We start from the raw sequence: 13,350 nt of genomic DNA on the forward strand, positions 1-13,350 counted from the left end.
GTCTCTTACAATTATCTAGAGAATCTTAATTCTAGAAACAATAATATATATGCATATATTAAGATGTTTTTATTTTTTGTATTAATTTTTAGTTATTTTTTAATTTAATTTCATTCATCCTTCGTCAGAATTCTAGAATGGTATTACTTGTGTTTTCTTTAGAATATAAATATATGTTGTTTAATATTCTTATAATAAAGATGCACATAAACATACCAGCCTTCTAATTTATAAGTTTGTAGGCTTCTATGAATAACAATTTTTTAATGAATACACATGATTTCGTTCACATATAACCATACCAATTAAATTATTATTTTTGTTTAATTTTTGTCTTCCACTTATTATTTCTTTCGAATAGAACCATACCAAATAGATTATGACTTATTCCACTTATCATTTTTCTTTGGATTAATTTCCTTAATCTTAATTTTAAAATGTTTTTGTGGTATAGCAACATCGAATGTTTGATGTTTTTTTTCTTTATAAACAAATTATTTTCTTTGATGACAAACTATTTCTAAATATCAAGATTCTTACACTATAATTAGTACATATTAACAATATTTAATTATCATTTTAATTTTTATGAAGCTTTGTTTCTTATTTCTTTCTAATTGTAATACTAATCTACATTCCTATTAAACCATTAATGACTTATTTAAAATATTAAAATATTTTTCTCACTATTTATGATTATTTATCATTTCAAATCTATCATATAAGAAAAGTCTACCATTTGGGACTTTCTTAGGCTATCCACATCAGCATCTGTTCCATGGTTAATCCACATCAGCTTTGGCGGTTAATACTGAATTTTTGATCATTTCACCCTCCCAGCTTCTCATGTTGTTGCAGTTACGCATTGTTCATCATTGTGTGCCTATCCACGTTCCAAACAGTTTGCACACATAAATGGCCTCATGTAATGGTTACCAAACTTCAATTCCAACCCTTCTGCTTCCTCACCTTTTCCAATTCTTTTCAATTTTACGGCTCCTCCTTCAACCTTCATCAAACCACATAGCAAAATAACACCTTCCTGAGAATGAGAAAACAGAGATAACAAAAAAATCGTGAGAGAGTTTGCGAAGAAACCTCAACTAAGAAATCTGTTGTTGTTGATGTGAACAGATTGAACCGTTCCAGATCGCTTATCATCGTCTCCGACCGTCCTCATTAAGCAACACGAAACGATGAGAATTCCGGAAACAAAAACTCAGGTAAGCGTTCAATCTTGATTTTCATTTCCGATTCGCACTTACTGTAGATTCTGTCAAAGCAAATGTCTATCACGAAAGACAAAAATTACAGTTCTGTCTCTTATACACTGTCAATTCACTCTTTTAGGTATTCTTCTTCTCTTCTAACCCTTTTCAATTCAATCATCGATTCTTCAATTCATCTATCATCCATCACCTAAACCCCATAAATTTCAAATCTTTTTCAATAATCTGACTGAATTATGTCTGTTTCTGATTCTGGGTCTCCTTATTGATTTTGATTTTGATTTCTATTCAATCACCTTTATATGAATCTTCTATTGTTGTTGTTTGGAACTTAATTGAATTTCATAATTGTGTTTTTTTTGCAGAGTGACTGGATAATTCTTCAAGTAGAACAACCGCTTTGATAAAAGTTTGAAATTTAAACGTTAAAGGTTTGCGTATATACTGCTACATTATCTATTTTCTAATTGTGCAGTTCAAGAATGCCAGAGGTTATACTTTGAATTGTAGTCATTATCTGCCTGTTTTCATATCATCGGCATGAAAGGCCAATTGTATTTGAAATGTTAGCATGTGAATATCAAATAAGTTCTGTGTGAATGTGTAGAAGTTGTGCATCTATCGTGACTTATAAGTTTTGTGATTTTAGTTTTTCTGTTTTGCAGATTTAAGAATGAATGGTGTTCTTGAAGATTGTTGAGAACTGAGATGGAGATGAAGTTTGAGGCTTTGTTCCTTCTTCCTCTGCATCTTCATACAAAATTGTTTCTTCTTCTTATCGATTTTTTTTCAATTCTTTTGGATTACTTACGTAATTGATTTCCTGTTCACGGCTGTGTTGCTTGAGGTTCATCGACGATGGATGACTTCACGTTATGGTGTATGCGGCTGTGTCGATCTTTGCCGGAAGGGTGATGCTCGCGGTGATTGGTTTTGCTTTCTGATGATCCTTCATAGTGGTCGGGTTTGATTAAACGGTGAGTGGTTTACGGTGGTTTTGACTCCAATCTCGATTTTGAGTTTCTCCTCTTCTTTACTTTTATTCTGTTTTTACTGTGTAGTTGTTGTGTTGTTGAGTCGGTATGTGCGACCACAAAGTTTTTAGGGAGTGGAGTTTGACTGAGATATCTGTGGAGTGAGAGAGGACTGAGGTTAGAGAGAAATCAGGGATTGGAGGTGGACTCAGAAGTTGAGGGAATCGTGGGATTGAGGAGGCTCAAAGTTCCTATTTTCCAGGCTTTTCAAATGTGAATCATGGGGCTGTGATTCAAATCTTACTGATGTACATTTTTTTGTTTTCAATTGGTTCTCGATGTCAACACAGAAGGTTGATCTCAATTGAATTTTTTTTACTTGCAGGATAACATATTGTCAATGGATGAATGAACTCCAACTTCTCTTCATGACAGTGTCCTTCCTTTCTATAATCTTCAAGAACGGCATGTTGTACATGAGGTATGATTTCTCTACATATTTCTTCCCTAACATCAATAATGGTAAGGATATTGCAATGCAAATCCTGAAAATGGTTTTAGATGTGTTTTCGCTTCTTATCCTTCTTTTGCAGATGCAGTGGTCCAGATTTACTTGGATAATACTGGTGATCTGGTATATTATTATTGCATTTTATATCCTTTTCATTTGTTCGTTGTATGTATTGCATACACTGTTGCGTTTTGATTGACTTGGAAAGCTGATTGAATAATTTATGTTTTAGGAACTTATTGGAAAAAGCCTTGAATCTTCTGACCTCAACTTCTCAAGATAAGGTAAAAGACACTATCTTGACATTTTGTATAGTCAAGCTGCTTTAGTTGTTTTCATTTATAATAGTGCTACAGCTACATGTGTTTGCTTTCTACAAGTTTTTTTTTAAAGTTTTTTTCATAATTTTTATAGTACATTTTGTCAGACATGTTTTTTGGATTTCTTATCGATTTTAGTCACATGAGGCAACCATATACAATGAAAGAAAAAAACCTATCCAGTTGTAGAAAAAATGAAGTAATTCGAGAATATCAATATTTTCTTTTGCATGGTTTTCTGTTCGTAACTTAAAAACAGGCTTCAAATGGCTAGGTATACGGTGGAAAGATTACCCCAATACAAAGAGGAGAAGTTTGGGCATCGAATTTTGGAGCCAAAGCAAGCTTTCTTTTTCATTGGGCTTCTAATTTCTTCGTCTTCTCTCTCTTTCATGTTTGATTTTGATTTAGTTTTCAAAGTTCCAGGTTTCATGGTGTTGGCTCACGCAAAAGAGGAAAGATCCATCACCGATGCAGTTTCTGATGATGCGACGGTGTTTTTTATTACTTTGTATGATTTGTTAAATTCTGTTTGGATAAGTTGTGACCTGATTTTTATGTGGGTTTATGCAGGTTCGATGATGAAGCACAAGTTTGCTTGGCCATAAAAAAGAAAGGATGGCAATGACAGAGATTGATCGGTTCTTTGTAGTATGGTATTGTACATTTGAATGCTTTTGTCTATTTCAATACTGTTGGAATGTTTTTGTCTTTGAATTGTCAATTATTATGAGGGTTCGGTCTATTTTCTGGTCTGGATGCTTTTGGTTGTGAATTGCATTGAAGTTGGTTTAGAGTTGAATGTGTAAGGAATGTGAAATCTGGACCTGTCGTGGTTTTCTTTTGAATGTATGATAGCTGAACGATTGTTTTGAACTGTTAGGTTTGAATTTGGGGTGTTAAATGTTGCTGGTATTGGAATTGAAATAAGGGGATGCTAGATTAGCAATGTTAGTTTGAATGATTATATTGCAGAATTGGTGGTAAGTAAGTTATTTAACACAGTTTGAGTTTAATAATGTTTTGGATTTAGTTTAAACTAATATGCCATGATTGAATTGAACTGAGTTTTTTTTTTCCACAGGGATGATGTCTCTTGGGATATCAAAGCTGTAAATTTGAGAACATTAGGAAGAGTGGCTCTCATTATTACAACTTTATCTGAAACAGTGTTGCCGTTCAATACTATTCTGAATCATGACGCTGATTATGCTCCTCCTGTTGCTTCTCATGATACCATTCGAATTGATGCGGAAATGGAGATACCTCTTTTGAGTCTTTCGTCATATGAGGAGAAGCTGGCTAAAGTGGCACAACAGTGGCAGAATACTATTACTGGTGTGGGTCAAAGGTTTAGCAGTCTACATGAGTTTCGAGAGACGTTGTGTAAATATGCTATTGCTCATCAATTTGCATTCAAATATAAAAAGAGCGATAGTCATCGTGTGACTGTTAAATGCAAAGCAGAAAGTTTGCTATGTGTTAAAAGCATTAGTAGGTTATTTTACAGGGACTAAGCACATTTAACCTTATTAAAAATGTGAAATGACTTGATATCTGTGTTCTGGCATTTTAACAGATTGGGAAAGGAAGGATACTAATTGAAGGTGAAAGAGTACCCTCTTGGCCTATGGAACAACCGTTCAGAACTATTTAGCAGCAGCTTCTCTTGGGATTTATTTATAGTTTTATAATCTTTTGTTGTCTATGTTTTTGGATTTGCCCAAATATTTGAAAAAATGACTTGAAGTTGCAGCCTAAAATATCAGTTTTTTATCTACTGATGATAATATGGAACATTGATATTAACGTGTGACCCAAACTTTGCTTTTTCTTTACTTCCTACTATTGATTATATGCCTAACTAGCAACTTCATAATTTTGTTATTCAGGTTGATGCCAAGAGCTAAAATGGTAAGCAAGTAGAGGTAAAGTGTGCACGTCCAAAGGATGCCAATCCTGGTGCAAGTAGTCGAATGATGGGTGGTGCTGGAATCGTGGTGCAGAATTGCTAAGCAAAAGAAATTGAGAAGGAGAACTACTGCATTTTGGAATCTCAAATTCAAATGCTATTAGGTCGTATCAGAATCCAGAGTTTCCTCAAATTGCAGAGGAGAAAATCTTAGGCATTGGTGCCAACAATAAACAGCCTGTTCTGAAATGGGAGAATAATATGGCATGGCCTGGAAAACTCATTCTTACTGATAAAGCCATCTATTTTGAGGTATGATTCCTTGAAATGCTTATATACTCTATCTCATAATATAATTCTATGAATTTTTATGTATGCTAAACACACTATTACCTGTACTACTCTATAATTCAATTATCACGCCGTTTTATTGATGTTTTCTAATCTGTGTTTTAGGCAGTTGGCTTACTGGTAATTAAGAGAGCCATGAGATTGGATGTTACATATGATGGATTGAAGGTAGAAAAACCAAACGTTGGGCCCTTAGGGTCTAAATGATTAAGTTCTTTTAAATATCACAATAGTGTTACATGCCAGAATTTGAAAAATTCGCTTTTGTTCCGCGATAACTATTTAGTGTTAAATGTTGTCAAATCTTTTGCAACCATATAGCACTGTTGCTTACAGGAATTTTGCGATTGACAATGCTGATTTAAACGCGGTGTTGATGACTTCAGTTTTCATGGTTTCAAACATATTGATCTCTATTTTTACATCTCTTTTATCGTTATTTTTCGAATTGATGAGTAATCTGTGTTTTAATAATATTACTTGCCAGCTACCTTATCGGCTGTGACAACGAACTTGGAAAATTACATACTAGCCATCCTGAGGCCCGTGACAAAGTTGGTGGCATGAGCATTATGCATATAGACGGTCTCCGAAAATTCACGATGCTATGGCTGCATAAGACGGAGGAGGTTCGAGCTGATAGAACTCATTATGCAAGAAATATAACAGGAGACATATATTAGTCCGGGTGGATCAGTGAGATGTATGGTTACTCATTTGGTGCGGCTGAGGTATTTTATTTTAACGTTCTTATCATGATGCATACTTGAAGTACGAGGAAAAAAGTCATTGCTATAATGAGTGATGTTATTTACTTAATGCAGATGAAACTAAAGCACATTATAAGCAGTGAGATACTGATACACCCGGGATATGTTCCCGTGCTGAACGTCAAATATCGAGCTTTTCAATATGGATTGCTATTCAGTGTCAGGAATTGGAACTTCGACAAAGCAGGCTGAATAGGTCATGTAACATGTTCCATCTATGGTAATCTACATAACTGACGTGTCTCATATTGATTACAATTTACAACCACTTATTTTATTTGAAGTAGTCTCATATATTGATTACAATCACTTATTTTACTTGATGCAATGAAGTCCTGTGTAGATAGCTTCTACATAAGGTGAAGTTATGGAACTAGGAATCTGGAAAGATTTTCCTGATGATTTATTTGAGGCGGTAATTGCACAGCTTGCTATTGCCACTTTTTACGTTTTTGTTCTGTATGCCGTCAATGAAGTTCTTTGCTGGCTTCTCAAAGCTTTTCTCAGCATTGTGCCCAAGTCCCATAAGAAAATTCGTGGTTTTACACCATAACGCATGAAAATGTGAATTCAGGAGCCATGTATGACCCTTCTTTGAAAAAGTGGCATCATCCTTCTATATCAGCAATGCCCACAAAGTTGATTGTTTTGCCAGCTCGGTTAGTAAGGGTCTGGTCTGGCGTTGTTGTAGGGATGATCTATTAGCTCCCATAAGAATAACAGTGAGAAATATTTGTTGCATAAAACTATTTCATGATAAAATGATAGTGTACTGTAAAAGTATATTTGTAGAAGCGTATATGATTAAACTCAATTTTATTTTTGACATTCAACTACTTTGCTTCTAAAGTGAGTTAAAAGAACTTTGGCCTAAACATACTGTTATCAATGTGGTTGTTGGCCCATCAATATTACACGTTAAATTATCTAATTTTTTAATTTTGAACTTGGAGTGAGCCATTCATCTCAAGGTACAAGCAAATAAGTTATTATACCACAAGGATGTAACACTTGAGACAATATCGCCTCTTGGTCTTGAGCAGCTGCGAGTATTCCCTACATGATTTTTTTTTTCAAGTTCCTCCACAACCATGAATGGAAAAACACTCCACATTTTTTAGCATTAACAATTGTTGTACCAAGAGGCTGCTGTGAAAGGAATAATTTATCACCTCTAAGCCCAAGTATTCCCTACATGATTTCTTCCACTTGGAAAAGAGAATATAATACTTTATTTAATAATGTTAAATAACTTTTTATTTTTAACATGCATCACATAACTCTTATTGTCTACATTTTATTAGATAATAATTATTAGTGGGTAAAGAGAACACGAAGTTACTGATAATATTTTTTAATATTAATAAAATCATTTGATAATATTTTTTAATATTAATAAAATCATTAAGTTACTGATAGATTTTTTGAACATTAACGAGAATACATTCGGAATATTAACGAGAATACGAAGTTATTGATCAAAATAATGAATAATAACGGGAACAGAGAGTTACTGATCAAAATAATAAATATTAACGGGAACATGAAGTTACTGATCAAAATATTGAATATTAACGGGAAAAAAGTTAGAGTATTAATAGGAATACACAATTACTGATCAAAATATTAAATATTAACGGGAATAAATTTGGAATATTTACGTGAATACGGAGTTAGTTATCAAAATATTGAATATTAACAGGAACATGAAGTTACTTCTACAATAATATCTATATCAAACAAAATAATATTTTCCCTATCATCTTTTATTTCCCTCAATCACAATGCGCGAAAAGGACGGGTACCCGTGCGAACGCACGGGTAAGACACTAGTTGTAAGTCTAAAAAAATGAAAACTCCATTTTACTATACTAATGACATTATCAATCAATAAAAACTCTCTATAGTAATATTTGAATATTGTAATAAACTCATATATCAAATAATATTTGAATAAACTCATTAGAAAAAAATTCTATAAACATAATAAAATGATCCTCTATATTATTCTTAAAATTTAACTTTTTTTCAAATATCTATTTATAAAACTACATATAATAATTACTTAAATATAATCATTTAAAAGAATTCCACAAACAAATCAATAATCTAAAATTTTGAAATTTAAAATATAATAATAATAATAATAATAATAATAATAATAATAATAATAATAATAATAATAGTAATATATTATGGGTCAACCGCGCAACTCGAATTATATACTAGTTACAACAACACAAGAGTAACAAAACAAATTGGGTCCATTGAATTAAATAACAGTTCACAGGAAGTAGAACTAGTAGGATGCAAGTAAAGGCAAAATCATTTCTTCATTGATACCTTTTTCTTCAGATTTATAGAAAGCTATCAATTTGATGATCAACAAATTCAACTAAAGGGTATGAAATCAAACCTACTCTTCTTCAACCAATTCAACGTTCTAGGGTTTTCATTTCTATTTTCTTCTCTAACAATCAACTATGCATCTTCAACGTTTTCTTTGATAATGTGGATCCATCGCAGATTCAACTCATAATTTGGACTTATGATGAAGCTTTTGCATAACATGAAGTGAGGTTTAGAGATGAAGAAATGCAGAGATGCTTTGCATCAATCTGCTAATATGTCTTGATGACATTTCAAACTAGGGTATGTAGTATTCTTTATTCACACCATCCTTTTATTCAATTTCACCCCCTTTTTGCTTTGTTTTGCAACACATTAGGTAATTGATGAAGACTTTGTTTGGATCGATGGCGGTATTTGTATTCCATTGTTTGGATAGTAGTAGTAGTAGTTAAACATTACATTGTACTTATTGCAATAATAAGTAATTCAAGAATTTGTCATAGTTTTAGTTTTCTCACATTTTCAACTCATGGTTATATTTCTGTTATCATACACATAGAGACAATTGATTGAACTCTGATTCTGTTGTCTGCACTTATTTATTTATAAATACATTTTCTGTCACTATATATTCATTCTAAGAAACATTTTTCCCTAATCACAAATGGCAAAGCCTCATACATTCTTTCCGTAATTTTTTCACAAATTCATGCAATCTTGCACATGATCTTTACTAGTGAACATACAAATCTACTTGAAGGAAATATTGCGAAATTGTAATAATACTATGTTATATGATTAGTTTTGGTTGAAGTGAATAGACTAAGCACATTTAATGACTCTGTTTCAATTTACATGTACGACTGTAATGTGCAGGGCTGAATCACAATATAGTTTTATTGGATAAATTGTTGAAGAGGTCTCAATGAAGATCAACTGCATTCCTTTGCATGTTGCAAGCAAACCAGTTGGGTTGGAGTTTCAAATGTTAGAAGTTACCTCTCTCCTTGGCCTTGAATCTAATGAGAGAGTCAACATGGTAGGAGGCATTTATGGAATCGGTGGAATAGGAAAATCAACAATTTATCGTGTTGTGCATAACTTGACTGGTGATCAATTCAAGGATATTTTTTATGTGGGTACAATTCGAGGGTGTGTTATCTTTCCGACATTAGAGAGAGGGCAATCATGATCTAGCTCAGCTCCAAGAACACTAATTTCTGTAATACTCGGGGAAAAGGATATTAAAGTGGGAGATGTTTACAAAAGAATTTCAATAATTAAAACGAGGCTACAAAGAAAGAAAGTCATTCTGATTTTTGATAATGTTGACAAAGAGAAACAGTTACAGGTACTTGTAGAAGGACACGATTGGTTTGGCTTCGACGGCAAGATCCTAATCACTACAAGAGACAAGCATTTGCTGGCCACTCATGGGATTGTCAAAGTCTATGAGGTCAAAACAGCTAAACTAAGAAAAGGCTCTTGAGTTATTTAGTTGGAATACATTTAAAAATAAAAAAAATAGATCCAGGTTATGTGTTGCAAAATGTGCCGTGTCTTATTGTCATGGTCTTCCCTTGGCTTTGGAGGTGATAGGTTCTCAACTGTTTGGAAAAAATTTAGCTGTATGGAAATTCACATTAGATAAATATGAAAGAATTATTCGTAAAGACATCCATGACATTCTCAAAGTTAGCCATGATTATTTAGAAGAAGATTTAAATGGTATTTTTCTAGACATAGCTTGTTTCTTTATTTCTTATGAAAATAGACTATGTCAAAGAAATACTATACTTACATGGTTTTCATGCAGAAGATGGCATATAAAAAGTGGAGTGCAGTTTGAACTTTTTTGTCCGCCAAATAAATCGTACCGTCCAAGAGATGCCACGTAAAGGAAAATAAAAAACACAAAAGTAAAGAGCTCGAACAGACACCCCCCCTGATTAGTCACCCCTCCAGCTATCTTGCTCTGCCGTGGTCGCTAGTCGCCGTAGCCTTGCCGCCACCGTGGGTGTGAATGTGCATCTACAGGACAACTTTCTTGTTCCTACTCTCCCTAGCAAGTATCTCTTTTTTTCAAAATGCATTTTAATTTTTACAATGTTGCCATTTCATTTGTATGTTTTATTTTACTTTATTAGACTTGTTTTTAAATCATAATCACCACCTATTCAAACAAAATTATTTAAGGAAGACCATGTGGCGTTTTATTTTAAGCCAGTGTTGTCGATGGCAGATGGCGGTCCATGGTGGAGAGCCAAAATCCCGCCATACCGGCCGCTTTGCGGTGCCGTTAGTGTGCCATACCATAGAATTGTTTTCCTCACATTTCTAGTGTTAGACTTCACATTAGAGTTCCAATTGATTTTGAATGGATTTCACACTAGGCTAACATTTTGCATAAATAATTGTTTCCCATTTTGCAGAGTTGAAGGATTTTCTCTCTAGCATCATCCACCAATTAGGTGCTAGTGCAAGCATAGCTCAAGAAGATGATGGTAATGTAGTACCAGATCTAGTCCTCGGTGAGACTTTTGAGACAACTGCTTAGGAGACTTAGGCAACTTTGAGTTTGTCTAATGTATTGTGCATCATTATTGGAGGTAACAATCAATTTTGATATTTATATTTTTAAGACTTAGGTGGTTTGGGCTGTTAGAGAGAAGACCTATCGATTTTGTGGTAACGAGAATGAATTAGATGGAGAGGAGTCAAACACTAGAGGTAGAGGTAGACCTAAAAAAACTAAAAGAGAAGTTATTTAGAAATATCTCGAGATTAACGATTTAGATAGAAGATGATCATGAATAGAATACAATGGCGGAAGTTGATCTTGTTGGTGATTTTAGTATCATCAATGTAATTTTGGTAGTAATGTGATTTACTGAAGGCCGATGCAATTATGCGTTAAGCTTGAAACGAGTTAGGGTAGTGCGGAGTGCACGCTCGTAGAGCCAAACGTACAATTGAATATGAATAATAGAAACGGTGTGTCTGTTCGTTGCTATTATTGGTCTCCTATATAAGGAGTCTTTCGGTCTCGATTTGACATACGAAATCATATACTTCCTCTACATTCTAATCTGTTCTCCATTGTCAGAAACAGATTGATTCTTCAAGAATTATCCCCGCAAAGATTTCGTGAACCCAGACAAGTATAGGGTCGAAATACTTTGTTCGGAAAGTGAACAAACACGATTCTTGAAGATATCCAGGATTATCACACCAAATCTCTAACAGATCTGTGTAGCCGACCTAATAGTAAGATAAGGCTCGGTTGTTGTTGTATTCTTAATTTATGGTCTCAAATACGAGATAAGGCTTGATTACTGATTCCTTGGTTCGAATGCCCATTTCTTGGATTGGAATCTACTAAAAAAAATTCTAATCATGTTTTTTGAAATCATCTGAGATTAGGCCACAAATCAAGATGAGGTGATTGAACATGTACAAATAGAGGGATCGTCTCTTTTATTCCTAACTCTTTAAATTTTAGACCTTTAGTTATTGTAATTTGTGGAAATATTTTTATGTGTTAATATCTAGGTTGCCAATAGCGCGCTATAGCGGTGTAGCGTAGCGGTAGAGGACCTCGCCGCAACGCTTTTGGGCTGCTAACCGCTATATGAAATTGCGGAAATAGCAGCCGCGATTTGTGGAAGCGTAGCGGTGGAATAGCGGTGCAATAGCGCTTTACAAACCACTATTGTGAAGATGAGGTCAATACTGTAATTTAGAATTTATTTTAAAGGAAAATTTGTATTTTTCCCTTTTATTTCAATAATATAAAAGCTAAAAGTGAGACATTAGGTCATTTACATTCTCTCTCTTCACTCAAATCAGCAGACGTTCTCCTTCTCCCCTGTTTTTATATCACGCTTCCACTTTTGCTCTTCACAGCAAGTTCTCCTTCTGAAGTGAAGATGAGATTGATGTGATTAGTCATTTTGTTTACGTTTAGATTTTGATTTAGTCATTTTGAGTACATTCCTAATTTGAGTCATTATGTTTGGTTATCTATGTTGCAACTTTTGGTTTATGTATGTTGCAACTTTTGTTTTTAAGTTATTATGTATGTTGTTGGAACCTATGTTTAGTATTTATGTATGTTGTTGGAACCTATTTTAATATTTATGTTTTCATATTAAGTATTTACCTTGATTTTTAAAAGCTCACAATAGCGGTCATCCCGCTATCCGCTGTGCCACTATAGCATATGGGAGGTCTGGCGCTACACGCCACTATCTGAGATTAACAACCTAGGTTAATATTACTCTTCATATTACTCGATCCGTGCGAATGCACGGGTTTATTACTAGTTTACATTGAAATCTAATAACTCTTGCCCTTAAAGTCAGTTAGTGAGAATGACACACTGTTTCATACGTTGTGAATGACTAGTGTTATATTTAACTAAATGTTAAATTAAGTGGTTCGTGAATTACTTAAGAAAAGAAGTCCCAAAGAAGTTTTGTTATTAAATATCTGTTATTGTGGTGCTATGACGGATATACATGGCTGTTTTTAGGCTCGCAATTGTAAATATAGGTCAATATTATCGATTTTTCTTAATAATCCGTATACAACGCCACAAAGCTTCTGTGTGGAGGGTTTTTGGATCTCTGCGGAGAACCTAAATTTAAATTCTATGTAAAATAATTATTGATTTGATTTAACTTATTTTTAACTCAATTCAAAATTAATACAGCTAGTTCCCATGAAAATTGAACGAATAACACCAAAATAAAGAAAGAAGAAGTACTTTTTTTTTGTATGTAAAGCAGTTTTAAACTATGTCTTAAAAATCGGCTCGACCATGGACCTGCTAAGTTCAAGGAGTCAAGAGGTTGATGGTCGAACAAGAAAGTCACTCCACATGACTTATTCGGGTAAAACCAGATGACCAGTCATAATATTCGATCTCG

The 13,350-nt window shown here is 33.7% G+C and overlaps 2 long non-coding RNA genes across 20 annotated transcripts; both read left to right on the top strand.

Annotated features, from left to right (window-relative positions):
* The first annotated feature begins 774 nt into the window (after positions 1–774).
* LOC131593357 (uncharacterized) lies at positions 775–6,903 on the top strand. 18 transcript variants are annotated; one of them, XR_009280925.1, is made up of 14 exons: positions 775–1,223; positions 1,595–1,660; positions 1,895–2,206; positions 2,291–2,684; positions 2,797–2,837; positions 2,947–2,998; positions 3,294–3,308; positions 3,461–3,528; positions 3,608–3,690; positions 3,918–4,017; positions 4,119–5,258; positions 5,403–5,465; positions 5,785–6,028; positions 6,122–6,903. It is a non-coding gene; the product is annotated as an uncharacterized LOC131593357 (long non-coding RNA). The 18 variants fall into 18 exon arrangements; XR_009280913.1 differs by lacking the exon at positions 3,294–3,308 and having other exon boundaries at positions 3,309–3,690; positions 4,119–4,528; positions 4,614–5,258; XR_009280920.1 differs by lacking the exon at positions 3,294–3,308 and having other exon boundaries at positions 3,309–3,528.
* Positions 6,904–8,315: 1,412 nt separating this feature from the next.
* Positions 8,316–13,344, top strand: LOC131593359 (uncharacterized). 2 transcript variants are annotated; one of them, XR_009280927.1, is made up of 5 exons: positions 8,316–8,469; positions 8,594–8,719; positions 9,296–10,147; positions 10,236–10,488; positions 10,852–13,344. It is a non-coding gene; the product is annotated as an uncharacterized LOC131593359 (long non-coding RNA). The 2 variants fall into 2 exon arrangements; XR_009280926.1 differs by having other exon boundaries at positions 10,236–13,344.
* Positions 13,345–13,350: the final 6 nt, after the last annotated feature.

The sequence above is a fragment of the Vicia villosa genome, linkage group LG3 (genome assembly GCF_029867415.1).
Source record: "Vicia villosa cultivar HV-30 ecotype Madison, WI linkage group LG3, Vvil1.0, whole genome shotgun sequence".
Lineage (NCBI taxonomy): Eukaryota > Viridiplantae > Streptophyta > Magnoliopsida > Fabales > Fabaceae > Vicia > Vicia villosa.